We start from the raw sequence: 16164 nt of genomic DNA on the forward strand, positions 1-16164 counted from the left end.
GTGGGACACTGTTTGGGAGAGGATATGGTGGACCTTTAGAAAGGAAGTAAGGCCCCCTGAGAATAAGGGGGAGGATCTCCATTCAAACATGTTTTTTTTTGTTCTTATTGTTTGGAAATAGTTTCCTTTTTATTATACTGTTATGAGTGTATTAGAGAACTTTTTTCTTGTTTGAAGGATGTAAGTGACTCAACTATACACTCTGGATAATTGTGGATTAGATTAGTAGTTAACTGAGTTTCATTGTTTTTCTTTCTTCTTTAGTATCATTCCTTTGAATTTTGATGATTATATATTTAAGATCTATTTTTATATTAATGTTTGTGCTTGAAAGTTCTGTTTATTTTTGTAAATTTGTCAAAATATTAAATTTCTAATAAAAATATCTTAAAAAAAAAGGTACCAGATTTGTTACATGCAATGGGCCTTATAACCATTTCAATACCCTTTGAATGCCAACTGAGCAGCCCAAACCTGTATAGTGTGGAATACTATTGGCAGCCATATTGGACACTTCAGAATCTGCTTTGTATCTGTAAAATAGTTGGCTTGTAGTTGAATATCTGAAAATCCTCTTATTGATCAAAGGTCCCATTGAGTTCTTCAAAGAAGAGCAAGGGTCCAATCCAATATTTATCTCTTAACTGATGCAACGCAAACAATTCACCAAATCTTCCAGCTCATTGCCATTCACTTGACCCTGCTGTATGCAAGTTATCTTGTTACATTTAGTGTACTTCTCTTTCTCTGGAGTACGTTAGATAACTTGAGGTCATAAGAAATACTGGATGAGTGCAAATCTGTTCTTCCTCTCAGGCTCACAAAATGCCATCTGCAACACATCAATTGAATAAAGCCAATAAAATGCTATTGAAATGAAGGCAAGATGTACAGAATAATTAGTAATAGTAAATCAATATAAAATCTCAGTTGGACAACAAACTGAGCACTCCCTGTAGTTTTTAGGCACCATACTGCAGGAAGAGTGTTGAGGTATTAGAGAATACAGCCCAAATTACGACAATGTCATCTGGCATTATGAAAAATAAATAAAGAATGTTTAGATATACTTACTCATATGTTACATATTTTCCCTCATTCTAGACTCCTCAACTATTGGAGTCAATCAGTGCCTCTCTAGTCTGCCAATGCGTCAGATTTTTAAATACTTGCATCAACTCACCTTTTAATCTCTTCCACTACATTTTCTTTTGCTTCCAGTTTTTCTGGTGATAAGAAGAATGAGGAAAATAATAAGTTGCACCTGATCACTTTTTTCTCTGGTTAGATTCATACACATGTCCTCAGAGTGTGATCTCCAGAAGACGAGAAACCATTCGAGATCCATGATCATTAGCATTTAATCAGCACAAACCATCAATGGATGCAGACCATCCTGACTCTTCACTCCCCAGTGCACTGGTGGTGTGAGTTTGCAGATTTTGCATTGCTTATTCCTTCTGGAACTTGTCTTTCTCAGCAACGTGCACATTACTTTCTTGACTCATGCTAATTATTCTCTGTTACAGATCGCATTGTTTGACAAATATTTGAGAAGTTTTATCATTCATCTTCACCAAAGTAGTGAGGCTACTTTGTAGAAGTAGTAAAGCAGTATTCCACATTCATTTAATTAAAGTCTTTACAGTTCGTTCTATTATAATGCACATTTCACGAATTGGCCATAACTGATTGATGAATTGTGGACATTGTTTGGATAATGTGAACTTTCTACTGAATGGGTATAATAATTTTCCATTAGCAATTTTTTAGAGCACAATTTTCTACAGAACGAGGTTGCATAATAACACAACTGCCGTATTATAGCGGAACGACCTGTACTTAACTGGCACTGCCAGAGCTGGTCTGATGAGTCGGTGATAGCTAGCTATGTGAAGTATTAGGCTAGTGTCTAATGTAGCTGAAAATGGGTTGCTGGAAAAGTGCAGCAGGTCAGGCAGCATCCAAGGAGCAGGAGAATCCTGCCTGACCTGCTGCCTAACCTGCTGCGCTTTTCCAGCAACACATTTTCAGCTCTGATCTCCATCATCTGCAGTCCTCACTTTCTCCTAGTGTCTAATGTAGGTTGACTATCTAAATTTTATGTTAACAGCAGATTATGGTAATCACAGTCACCTTTACTGACCCTGTGCGATCATCCAATCTCAAACCAGCACCATTTCTTTGTACATAGCTATTGATTTTCTGACAATCGCTTTCACTCTTTCAGGTTCAATGTCTACTTTGTTTCGAATCATAAGTATGTCACCCCCTGCGATGTTTGTGGTTTCTTATTCCTAGCTCCATTTTGATTCATCTCGGTTTGAAATTAGTTTTGTCAGCTCAGAGGGAAGCTATTCCAGTTCTACAAGAATACTCTAACAACATTATTTTAATTAAGTGACACTGTACTTAAACAGTGCACCTTTCCTCACCTCCATCGGTGCACTGGATCAATTCATCCAGCAATTAGGACAATAGAAAAGGCAAATCGCAGCTAACCAGGGGATTAATGTTTTAATATTTTCCATACAGAGGATTCTAGTAATTTCCAAATTCCATTCCCCTTTCTCCCACACCCTTGCTACCCCATCAAGCACGTTTTCAGAGATGTAGTTTATTGTAGCAAGATAAATGAGCTGTATAACATGCAGCACCATTGAATGTCATTCAATTCTCCGTTTCTGAGAGTTTGCAATTCTGCTTTTGCCTGTAATCTGATACACAATCACAGTGCATATCCCACATACTGCATGGCACCAGTACTGTGAACAATTCTGACATTGACCATGCAAATCTGAATAATGATAGCGATATACATCACATATGGCTGAACCTAAGTGAGACAGTCATCTAAGCTTCAAAATAAATGCAACATTCTTTCCCAATTCTATTAAGTATCCATGACTGTCCATCATCAATCCAGTGCCCTCTCCCATCTCATTTACCTAGAGCTCTCACCAAAGTAAACCCCAAGTAGATCATTTGTCACTCCATTATTCAATTTGTGATTTTACTCAGTCCCAGTATTAAAAAAGTTCAAATTTTTTAAAAAGACAATAATCCACCTAATTTTCTTACATTTTCTCCTCCCTATTTCCTATTTTTATCTATGAAGCAAACAACTCACACGATTGTAAGCAACATTATGCTGCTTCTAATTTAATGTCCAGTATTAGTATCAATGTTTCATTTGTTTACCTGAAAGCCGGTTTCTCCTTTACAACAAATGCAGTTGACCAAGTGATCACAGAAAGCATTCCTCCTCTTTTGGTGTTTGCGTTACAGCCTAACTTTTGGCTTTGTGGGCTCTTCCATACATTGCCAACAGTCAACGTAGGTGGTGGGAAAATATCTTGAATCACTTATTTAAGATAGGATTAATAATCACCTGGATCAGCTGGCATAGATTTATTAAGGGAAAAATCATATAAAGTCTGGTTGAAGATTTGTAGCTCGGGTGTCCGTTGTTGTGGTTCTGTTCGCCGAGCTGGAAGTTTTTGCTGCAAACGTTTCGTTCCCTGGCTAGAGAACATCATCAGTGCTATTGGAGCCTCCTGTGAAGCGCTGCTTTGATATTTGTAGTGGTTTGTTCTTGCCGCTTCCGGGTGTCAGTTTCAGCTGTAGTAGTTTGTATGTGGGGTCCAGGTCGATGTGTCTGTTGATGGATGTTCTTGCCGTTTCCGGGTGTCAGTTTCAGCCAGACTACTGCGACCCTTAGGACTCATAACAGCACACAAGCCAACTTCCACACTCAGACAACAACTCACTAGAACAAGGACCCAATACCCAGCACGAGCCAAACTAACGTAGTTTACAAAATACCATGCAAGGACTGCACAAAACACTATATAGGACAAACAGGAAGACAGCTAACAATCCGCATCCATGAACATCAGCTAGCCACAAAACGACACGACCAGCTATCCCTAGTAGCCATACACTCAGACAACCAGGAACATGAATTTGACTGGGAAAACACTACCATCATAGGACAAGCCAGACAGAGAACAGCCAGGGAATTCCTAGAGGCATGGCATTCATCCACAAACTCCATTAACAGACACATAGACCTGGACCCCATATACAAACCACTACAGCTGAAACTGACACCCGGAAACGGCAAGAACATCCATCAACAGACACATCGACCTGGACCCCACATACAAACTACTACAGCTGAAACTGACACCCAGAAGCGGCAAGAACAAACCACTATAAATACCGGAAGAAACATCAAAGCAGCGCTTCACAGGAGGCTCCAATAGCACTGATGATGTTCCCTAGCCAGGGAACGAAACGTTTGCAGCAAAAATTTCCAGCTCGGCGAACAGAACCACAACAACGGAAAAATCATATCTAACTACACGTGCTGGAGTTTCTTGAAGTAGTAACAAACGGGATTGGATGAGGGAAATGCTGTTGATGTGGTGTACAAGGACTTGCAAAAGATAGCAATGCAACACCACGCAAAAGATCTTTGAGAAAAATTATAGCTCGTGGAATGAAAATGACAGTAGCAACATGCAAAATTGACCGAGGGATAGGAAACAGAGTTTTCATGGGTTCATTGGAATATTTGGACTGGAGGGTATATGTAGTAGAGTTCCACAGGGGTCAATATTGGGATTCTAGCCTTTCCTGATGCATATTAATGGTCTCAATTTTCGAATGAAGGGGACAATTTCGAAGTTTGCAGGTGACACAAAACTTGAAAATATTGTGAGGAGATCAGTCTGTAATTTGTGTAAGCCTGTGATCACACACACGCAAAGACACATTAACACACCCAAAAGCTTTGTAAGCCAGTACGTTATTTACTCTTATATTATATTCACCATTTACTGGATTATGTAACCATGCCTCTATTTATTTTCTGTAATGTATATAAACTGGTTGTGGTGAAATCTTGTGTGCTGCATTAACTTCATGGTGATGGAAAGGGCATCAAAGAGGAATTTAGTACCTAATTGAAGAACTGCATTTTCGGGAGGCAAAATTGGAAGATTTTGGTCGAGCCACAGATTTTTGCTAAACATTCGGAAGTGTCCCTGAGCTGTGAAAGATTTTTTTTTGTGATTGATGGGTTCTTCAGGCATGGCCTCGAACAAGGAAGCCAGTGGGAAAAAAAACCTGGTGATGACTTTGAAAAAGACAATGATGTAATTGAAAACAAATTAAATGGGCCAGAACTGAGGATTACCTGATATGGCACAGTAATAGCAAGGAAAGGGGGATAATACTTCATAAACGAGCCAGTGCAGAGCAGATGGGTCAATCAATCCCAGAAAACATGCCTACATCTGTGAGAATTCTCATGTTCCTTCCTCATTTCAAGGGCTGGATGTTTTATAAGATGTCAACGGCTACCCACCAGAAGCATGGCTGATGACTCCATGCTTCGATACAATGCAGCTCTCATTCTTTGAAAAAGGTCATCATGCAGTAGATGGTATTCTCTTGCATCGGTCTGTGGGAATGGAGTGAGATGGGGCATTGCAGTTCACTCCAGACAGAGTGTGTCACATGATCCCAGCATGAGGTACTTTGCCCAACTGGAGCAGGATAAAGGGGGACATGATAGATGCTGAAGGGTTGGGAGAGCAGCAGCATTCTCTGCAGGAAGCAGGTGAAAATATTGAACAGGGGGAACATCGCCTTCACGATGATCAACCACTGCAGTGGCCGGTATAACAAGGCAGACAAGAGTTACATGATACTCAACTTGAGCTATGTGCAGTGATCACTCATTGATTGTCAATTTGTTCCTGCTTGAAAGGCAAGAAGTCCTGTGTCTTTCCCAGCAACACTGCAGTATTTCTGTTTATTTTGTTTCTTTGCTTATCCTGTTGCTCACTTCCAATTGTTTTAAGATTTTCCAACATTTGATCTACCCGTATTGAACAATGGGAAGCTATTATACAGCACTGGGCAATAGAGAAAGCCGAGCACTCACTTAGACAGGCTTCCCAACTGAGGTGCCCTCAAAATGGGCAGCCTGTGTAACTTGATTCTTATAGGCAGTAGTTCAAATAACAGTCAATCATACAGAGAATGAGGAGTAATAGCAATACATTTATGAGTGTGAGCTTGTATTTACAATCAAGAATCATTTTTGCCACCTACGCTCCCTCAAGAGCTTTGTTTTTCTGTTCTCCTCCCAGTGTGTACAGTGCTGGGAAACACCACGCTGGCAAAGCTGACCTGGTGCATGCTGGACTTTAAATATGGTGGCCGTACCAGAAGTCAGAGGACTGAAGTCCTGGCAGTGATTGAGTACTTCCATAGTTGGTGAAGACATGATAGTACAAATTGAGCCCCATTGAGTGTGGTGCAAACACAATGAGGACAGCGGCAGAGAAATGTGCGAGATAATTCATAAGTACTAAGAGAGGATACCCCCCCCCCCCCCGCCCCCCCACAACCCCCACCACCACCATGAAATAAAAAACTAGCTGATTTTTGTCAATTTTGGTCCTATGTTCTTGGGACCAGTGCACTGCCTCTTGGTGGCCCCTAAGCAGCCTCACCATGCTGGTTACTTCTTGCTCATGCACAGTCCTCATTTGTATCAATCTTGGTGCAGCAAACGCTGCTGCTAACACAGCGGCTGCTGGGCTTTTTAAACAATTTCCACCTTTGTTGTGAAACAATGGATAAAAATATCCAACTGGCTTTGTGATGAGCTACCTAGAAACGTTTTAGCTGCAAAGTGAAAGCAGGCTTCTTAAAGTGCAAGTCTACATTTTCTGTTACATGGCATGGAAAAATTTCACAAACAAGCTCTGATGAAGGAATTAAACATACTGCAGCCAAATTTGTGGGTGACACAAAATAGATGGGAGGGCAAGTGGTGAGGATGACACAGTGGGATATAGACAGAGCAGTAAGTGAGTGGGCAGATGGAATATAATGTGGGAAAATGTGAGGTTGTGCACTTTGGCAGGAAGAATTTGGAGGGTGGTTAATAAGCACAGAAAGTTGGAGCCCAGAAAATCTGCACAGGGGTGGGGGGGGGGGGGTGATTCTTGTGTATGAATTACCGAAAAACTAGCAGACACATTCAGCAAGTAACTGAGAAGGCTATTGGAATGTTAGTCTTTATTTCATGGGAATAGAGTATAAAAATAGGGAAGTCTTGCTAAAACTATACAAGGCAGTAGTCAAAATGTAGCTGGGGAATGCTGTCAACAGTTTTAGTCCACTTAGCTAAGGAAAGATATGTTGACATTCGATGGAAACAGTGGGTAGAGGTTGAGTTAGTTGCGTTAGTACTCAGTGGAGTTGAGCAGAATAAGAGGTGACTTCATTGAAACATGCACGATTCTTAGGGGGCTTGAAAGGATGGATGAGAGAGTTTGGAACAAAAGGACATCATCTCACAATGAGGGCTCCCATTTCTAAGACTGAGATGAGGAGGAATTTCTTTCTGAAGGTAGTGAATCTATTGCTATGGGCCAGGCCAGACCCCCTCAAAACATTTCAAGAAAGTAGCTAAGACCCTAGCTTTGCTAGTTGTTTTATGCACGTGTAATATGGATACTCCAGGAGGGATGCAGCTGGCCCAACCTATTTAGTTTTAAGCAAAACAGAATATATTTACAAGATTACTGAATGAAACACAACAAAAGATAATGCAGAATAACTTAACTATCCGAAAACCCGATAGACCATCCCAACTTAATGATGTTGTTCCAAATATTTGCAACAATCCCCACGAACACCCCTTGGCATAAAAGGTAAAATCAAATACAGGGTTTTACAGGACAGATGTCAGAGAGTGGGGGTTTCAGCATGGACCTGCTTCTTTGAGTCCAGCAGCTTCACAACTGCCTGACTGTTTTCTGAGGAAAGCTAGACTGCCCAAAAACCAAATCCAACCAGAGAAAAGCTGAGCTGGGAGAACTGACCACTCCCCTTTCATTGTACAAGTTTTTTTAAACTTAAAAGCCTTTTGCCTGAGGCAGCATCTGTGAGCTAGAATCAAACTTGCCCAAAAACCCTTCAAACTTAGACTTTTCAAAATCTATGTCTTTTACGGCCTCTCTGGAAAAAACCCAAAGACAGCATAACCTTGTTAAAGGAGCAGCATTTTCACACTATGGCACCCTTTACCACAGAGGCATGTTTAGGCTAGACTATTAAGGATTTTCAAGGCTAAGATAGACAGATTTTTAATCAGTATGTGCCTCAAGGGTAATAGAGAAAAAGCAGGAGAGTGGAGTTGAGGATTTTCAGATCAGCCATGATCTCAGTGAATGGTGGAGCAGACTCAATGGGCTGAATAGCCTATATTTGCTCCCCTATGTTATGGTATTTTGAAGAATTTTCTGTAGCTGCAAAGGGAGCATCAGTATTGCCCATTCCCAAAGGAATAAATTATCATAGTTCTGATGTGCAAATATTGCTGAGCCAGTGTCAGGACTGAAGACAAACATCCTGAGGGTAAATCGCAGTATCCCAAACATGGGCTAAGGAGTGAAATGTGCAATTAGATTATGTCCAATCAAAGTATTCATGCTGCACACCGACTTCATACTGTCAACTCATTTCCATCATCACTGCATCCACTTAGTGATAACTACCCCGTTGAATGACTAGACCCTTGAACAAGAGTCTAATATCAAGAGTGCCTTGCAACAGGTGTGTAAGCTAACCTGCACTGCTTAAAGGAGAGATGCACTGTAGCTGGAGTAGGTGCTGACAGGCATGAGGAAGTGAATCTGTCCTGTGAAATATTGAATAATAGCACAACCTTTTCAAACTGCAGACCTGTGACCAGCGGTGTGCCACAAGAGTCCACTGGTTTTCATCATTAATATAAATGATTTGGATGTGAAGATAGAAGGTATGGTTAGTAAGTTGGCAGATGACACCAAAATTGGAGATGTAGTGGAGAGCGAAAGCTACCTCAGAGTACAACAGGATCCTGATCAGATGGACCAATGGGCCGAGAAGTGATAGATTGAGTTTAATTTAAATAGAAACATAGAAACATAGAAGATAGGAGCAGGACGAGACCATTCGGCCCTTCGAGCTTGCTCCACAATTCATCCCAATCATGGCTGATCATCCAACTCAATAGCCTAAACCTGCTTTCTCCCCAAAGCCTTTGATTCCATTCACCCCAAGTGCTATATCTAGCGACCTCTAGAATACATTCAATGTTTTGGCATCAACTATTTTCTATTACCACTCTTTGGGTGAAGAAATGTCTCTTCATCTCCATCCTAAATGTATTACCCTGAATCTTCAGACTGTGACTCCCGGTTCCGGACACACCCACCATCGGGAACATCCTCCCTGCATCTACCCTGTCCAGCCTGGTTAGAATTTTATAAATCTCTATGAGATTCCTCCCTCATTGATCTGAATTCCAGTGAAAACAAGCCTAACCTAGTCAATCTGTCCTCATATGTCAGTCCCGCCATCCCCCGCATCAGCCTGGCAAACCTTTGTTGCACTCCCTCGAGAGTGAGAGTATCCTTCCTCAGAAAAGGAGACCAAAACTGCACACAATATTTAGGTGTGGCCTCACCAATGCCCTGTACAACTGCAACAATGCATCCCTGCTCCTGTATTTGAATCCTCTCACAATGAAGGCAATGACAAATGTGAGGTGCTACATTTTGGAAAAGCAAATCAGGGCAGGACTGATACACTTAATGGTAAAGTCGTGGGGAGTGTTGCTGAACAATGACACCTTGAAATGCAGGTTCATAGTTCCTTGAAAGTAGAGTCACAGGTAGATCGGATAGTGAAAATGGCATTTGGTATGCTTGCCTTTATTGGTTAGTGCATTGAGTATATGTGTTGGGAGGTCGTGTTGCAGCTGTACAGGACATTGATTAGGCCAATTTTGGAATAATGTGTCAATTTTAGTCTCCCTGCTTTAGGAAGGATGTTGTGGAACTTGAAAGGGTTCAGCAAAGATTTACAAGGATGTTGCCAGGGTTGGAGGGTTTGGGCTATAGGCACAGGCTGACTAGGCTGGAGCTGTTTTCCCTTGAGTTTTGGAGGCTGAGGAGTGACTTTATCTAGGTTTATTAAATCATGAGGGGCATGGGTAGAGTGAACAGACAAGATCTTTTCCCCAGGGTTGGGGAGCCCAAAATTAGAGGGCATAGATTTAAGGTGAGAGGGAAAAATTTAAAAGGGACCAAAGAAGCAACTTTTTCATGTAGTGGATGGTGTGTGTATGTAATGAGTTGCCAGAGGAAGTGGTGGAGGCTAGTACAATTACAGCATTTAAAAGGCATCTGGATGGGTATATGAATAGGAAGGGTTTAGAGGGATATGGGCCAAGTGCTGGCAAGTGGGATTAGATTAATTTAGGATATCTAGTCGGCATGGACGAGTTGGACTGAATGGTCTGTTTCCATGCTGTCCAGCTCTATGACTCTGTGACTCTATAATTTGGGAGGGAGCAGGCTCCATTGTCTCCCCACACTAAAGGCTTAGAAGGTGGAGAAAATTGGAGAAAATGTCTTCTATCCAGAGGGTAAAAGAGCTCTTCCTGACACAAAGGCTGATTCTCAAAGTAGGGTTGAGAACTCAACATTTGGATGAATGAATCCTAGGTCCCAGCTCTGTGCCTGAACAGCATTGTTCAAATGATGCAAGTTTTAAATTTTAAATAACTGATAGGTCAGACAGCAAGCTTGTACCTAATTAGAGGTACCAAGACCTTCTGGAAGATGTGATCTGCCTGCCTGGAGCCATCAGCAAATGCAAAGCGCAGCCATGTTTCAAGCTGCTACCGCTTTGCTGGGGAAAGCAGGCAGCTCATGAAAGGGCCAGGAGGAGAAATACGGTACAAAGTACCCATGGATTCTTAAAGGGCATTTAATTGTCAGCAAGTATATGTTCCATTTCCTCACCAGTTCAGGCCCACTGAAAATTGCAACGTATCCAGCAGGTGATAGGATCAGAATCCACCCCTCGGGAACACCATTTTCATTCTATACCTGTCCCAGGATACATGTTGATATAATTATGCTTGTTTAGCTTCTGTTCTTTTATGCACAGATAATTTTGGTAATGGTTGCTGTAATTTGGATTGCCATTATTCTCTGCTCAATTTTGGATCTTATAAATACCATTAGAGCTCCAAGGTAGCACCTCCACCACATGCACACTCTTGCAATTCCTTTAAGTGACCAATTTTCTTAAAAACATTTTCCAGTGAAGTTTATTTGCGGAATTAATAACTCTGCATTTCAAAAGAAGAAAAACCCTGACCTCTTGAATCACTGCCATCTTGTGTCATCATCCTGCAAGTTAAATTCCACTTAAGTGAGGTGAATCCATGTCGATGGGGTTTATATCCCCATTGCAACAATATAGTGGTTCTCTTTTTTTTGATGTCCTGACACATGATTTCCTGTGGACATTTACAACTTGAAACAACTATAGAAAGGACCATTCACTTGCATCATTGTGGCAGAAGTCAGGATGAATTAACCAACTGCTAACCAGTAAGTAATGATGATGCCTGTAAATGGAATCCTTCCTGCTGTCGAATGGTTGTTCAGCTGTGCAAAGTTGAAGAGGGCATTCACTGGGTCTTTGAGGCACTACATTACACTGCTGCATCAACTCAGCATTGCACACTAGGTAACGTCATGATCTAGCTGTTTTGCATACTTCGAGCAGTTAGAGTCACAGAGTCATAGAGATGTACAGCATGGAAACAGACTCACTACATGCCTTTTAACACGCTCAATAATAGGGTGACCAGCGTGATTCACCCCACATGTGTGCCCATGTGCTGCAGATGTCACTGAGAAACTCTAAAGGCATTTGTGACACTTCAGTCTAGGCACAGTACGATGATGAACTCTTAAAATTCCCAGACATCATTAAAGCAACCATGACTGACAGTGACAGCCCTTCACATCAAAACTGCAATCAATGGGTATCAGGGAAAACTCTCCTCTGGTTGGAGTTATACCAGGCACAAAGGAAGATGATTGTGGTTGTTGGAGGTTAGTCATCTAAGCTCCATGATATCTCTGCAGGAGTTCCTCAGGATAGAGTTCGAGATCCAACCATCTTCAGCTACTTCATCAAGACCTTTCCTCCAGCATAAGGACAGAAGCGGGTATGTTCGCTGATGATTGCATGATGCTCAGCACCATTTGTTATTCCTCAGATGCAGAAACAGTCCATGTCCAAATGTGAAAAGACCTGGATAGTATCCAGGTTTGAGCTGGAAAGTGGCAAGTTACAATTTGTACCACACAAATGCCAGGCAATGATCATCTCCAATAAGAGACAAATCTTCGAGTAAAAAATGTGGTCTGCAGATGCTGGAGATCACAGCTGCCAATGTGTTGCTGGTCAAAGCACAGCAGGCCAGGCAGCATCTCAGGAATAGAGAATTCGACGTTTCGAGCATCATTCCTGATGAAGGGCTTATGCTCGAAACGTCGAATTCTCTATTCCTGAGATGCTACCTGGCCTGCTGTGCTTTGACCAGCAACACATTGGCAGCTCCAATAAGAGACAATCTACTCACTTCCCCTTGACATTCAACAGCATTACCATCACTGAATGCCTCATTATCAATATCCTGGGGATTATCACTGACAAAAGTTGAACTAGATTTATGCATAAATACAATAGTTATTTGGAAAAGCATAGGTTGATTAGAGATAGTCTTCATAGCTTCGAAAGGGCAGGTCATGCCTCACAAGCCTTATTGAATTCTTTTGAGGATGTGACAAAACACATTGATGAAGGGAGAGCAGTGCATGTGGTGTGTATGGATTTTAGCACAGCATTTGATAAGGTTCACCGTGATAGGCTCATTCAGATAGTAAGGAGACACAAGATGCAGGGATATTTAGCTGGATACCGAATTGGCTGGCCCATAAAAGACAGAGGATGGTAGTGGATGGAAAGTATTCAGCCTGGAGCTTGGTGACCAGTGGTGTTTCACAGGAATCAGTTCTGGGACTTCTGCTGTTTGTGATTTTTATAAATGACTTGGATGTAGAAGTGGAAGAGTGGTTTAGTAAGTTTGCCAATGACACAAAGGTTGGAAACATGGTCGATAGTGTGGAGGGCTGTTGTTGATTGCAATGGGACATTAACAGAATGCAGAACTGGGCTGAGAAGTAGCAGATGGAGTTCAACATGGAAGGTCAAATTTGAATGCAGATTACAGGGTTAATAGTAGGATCCTTGGCAGTGTGAAGGAACAGAAGGATCTTAGGGTCCACATCCATAGATCCTTCAAAGTTGCCACCCAAGTTGATAGGGTTGTTACGAAGACAAAGCGTGTTGGCTCTTATGAGTGGGGGATTGAGTTTAAGAGCTGTGAGGTTATGCTGCAGCTCTACAATGTCCTGGTTAGAACACACTTGGAATATTGTATTCAGATCCAGTCACCTCATTACAATGAGGATGTGGGAACTTGAGAGAGGGTGCAGAGGAGGTTTACCAGGATGCTGTCTGGACTGGAGGGCATGTCTTATGGAGAAAGGTTGAAGGAGCTAGGGCTTTTCTCATTGGAGCAAAGAAGGATGAGAGGTGACTTAACAGGGGTGTACAAGATGATGAAAGGAATAGATATATATCCAGAGACCTTTTCTCAGGGCGGAAATGTCTATCATGAGGGATATAATGTTAAGGTGATTAGAGGAAGGTTTAGGGGAGATGTCAGAGGTAGCTTCTTTACACAGAGTGTGGTGGGTGCATAGGATGCACTGCCAGCAGTGGTAGTAGAGTCAGATACATTAGGGACATTTAAGTGACTCTTGGATAGGCACATGGATGATAGTTAAATGTGGGTAAGTAGGTTGGTTTGATCTTACAAGTGGGCACAACATTGAGGGCTGAAGGGCTTGTATTGTGCTGTACTGTTCTATATTCTTAAGAGCTGGTCAGAGGCTAGGAATACTGCAGCGAGAAACTCACCTCCTGAATTCCCAAAGTCTGTTCACCACCTTCAAGACACCAGTCTTGAAGATGCTGGACAAGCACATTGACGGTAGTAAATTGAGGGGTCTATAGGTTAGGTTGATCTTAGATTAAGATAAATGCTCGGCACAACATCATGGACTGAAGGGCCTGAACTGCGCTGTACTGTTCTACATTCTATGTTCTAAGTCAGGAGTGTGATGGAATACTCCCCAGCTGCCTGGATGGGTGCAGCTACAGTAACACTCAAGAAGGCTGACATCATCCCCTACAAAGTAGCCCGCTTGATTAACACCACATCCACAAGCATCCATTCCCTCCAACACCAGTAACAACTGTGTGTGCTATTTGTAACATGTGCTGCAGAAATGTGCCAAAGATCTTTTGACAGAATCTTCCAATAACTTGCATCTAGAAGGACAAGGGCAGCAGATACATGGGAACACCACCACCTGCAAGCTTCCCTCCAAGTCACTCACCATCCTGACTTGGAAATATATTACCATTCCTCCGGGGTCTTTGGGCAAAATCCTGGAATTCCTGGAACGGTATTGTGGGTCTACCTACAGCAAATGGATTGCGTCTGATGATTGATCATGTTTTTTGAATGGTATGTAATTGCAGCAGAGTATTAATGACAGGAGCCCCTGTCATTGTTAAATATTAGGATAAAGTTAACATTAGAAAGAGCAATGGATCAGTTACTGATTCTTCCATCCATATATAAATCTCTCAGCTCACAAAGATTCTTTGTTAACAAGAGGTCAGCTCTGGAGATCATCAGTTCTACTTTCACCAGCTCAGCAAGGCTTTCATCTGCATCTTCAATCAGCTCTGAACTGAGAGAATGCCTATCCATGGCTCAGTTACCAGGATGCTATCAGGCACTCCATGCAAGCTCAGCTGGCCATCCATTTCTCTAACTGTCCCTCCACCTCTTTTCCATTTCTCCCTCCAACTCAGTGTCCATTTTTCATCCACCACTTCTGTGGGATGCCTTACAACTGAGGGACACTCTGAAAATGAACATTAATATTGCCTGCAATCAAGTATTATCATTTGTAAGATTTCTCAGAGAGTGGTCAGTTTGTGGACCTCTCTACCACAGAAGGTTGTGGAGGCCAGGTCACAGAGTATATTAAAGAAAGCATTTGGTCAATTTTCAGATATTAAAGCCATCAAGAGGTATGGAGAGACAGTGTGAAAATGGCTTTGGGATAGAGATTGGCCATGATTATATTGGGAGATGAAGCATGCTTGACAGGCTAAATAGTCTACTCCTGCTGTTAGCATTAAGACTAGCAGTGGATGATCCTTTCCAAAGTGCAAAGCCTGTCAGTTCAGACTGGGACAGACCTTTCTGCTGCAGTTGCAAAACAGGAATGTTCCTGCATACCATGTATCGTTTCACATATGAGTTTTATTAATAGCGCAGTAACTTGACTCAACCCAGCCTATAAAACCTGAGACAACACTTAGTCCTCAGTCCTGACTCCAGATGTAGCTTAAAACAAATTGCTACAAGTTCATTAAAATTTGTTGTGCAGTTATATTGTGCCCATACAAGTTCTAGAGTATTATTTGTTCTTCATGTTCCTTCAATATTTTAAAGTTCACATTGTATGCTTGCTGTTTAAGATAGAGTGAAGGTAAACTTTTATTTTAAGTGCGTGGAAAGTAATCTGGCAGAGTTGATCAATGGTGGCTTACTGATTCTGTCTGATTTTCAATCAATTAAACTGAACAGAAATAAGTTGAGTTTCGTAAAAGGTATGTGGACTGCCCCACCAGACTTACAACCAGATGATAAGTACAAATCTCTACCCTCTTATGTTGTTTTAAATAACCTTTGCCCAAACCTAGCCTATTAGGCTGTTTAAATAGTTTGCACTGAGACTGCACACAGAGGGATAAAGTTGACATGATGACCTCACACATCATGTGATAAACATGTCAGCAACTTGTTATGCTGTGGCCAAATGGCTGGGGTTGAAGGTCAAATATTTCACAAATACATCTCCACCTCAGCTAGGATGGCATTCATTTTCGGGCCTCACTAATCCTGCCAAGCATTTAATAAATCATTTTAAAGCTTTTCAATACGGATATTTAGCAGTGACGGTTCAGTGAATGTAAGTTAGAATTTCATTATAATCATGCAGATTGCTAGCACAGGGCGGAGAATTGGAAAGATGAGTTTCCCACATTTTGTCCTGAAGTTTATCCTGAATAACTCAT

Source organism: Hemiscyllium ocellatum, chromosome 10, assembly GCF_020745735.1.
Source record: "Hemiscyllium ocellatum isolate sHemOce1 chromosome 10, sHemOce1.pat.X.cur, whole genome shotgun sequence".
Lineage (NCBI taxonomy): Eukaryota > Metazoa > Chordata > Chondrichthyes > Orectolobiformes > Hemiscylliidae > Hemiscyllium > Hemiscyllium ocellatum.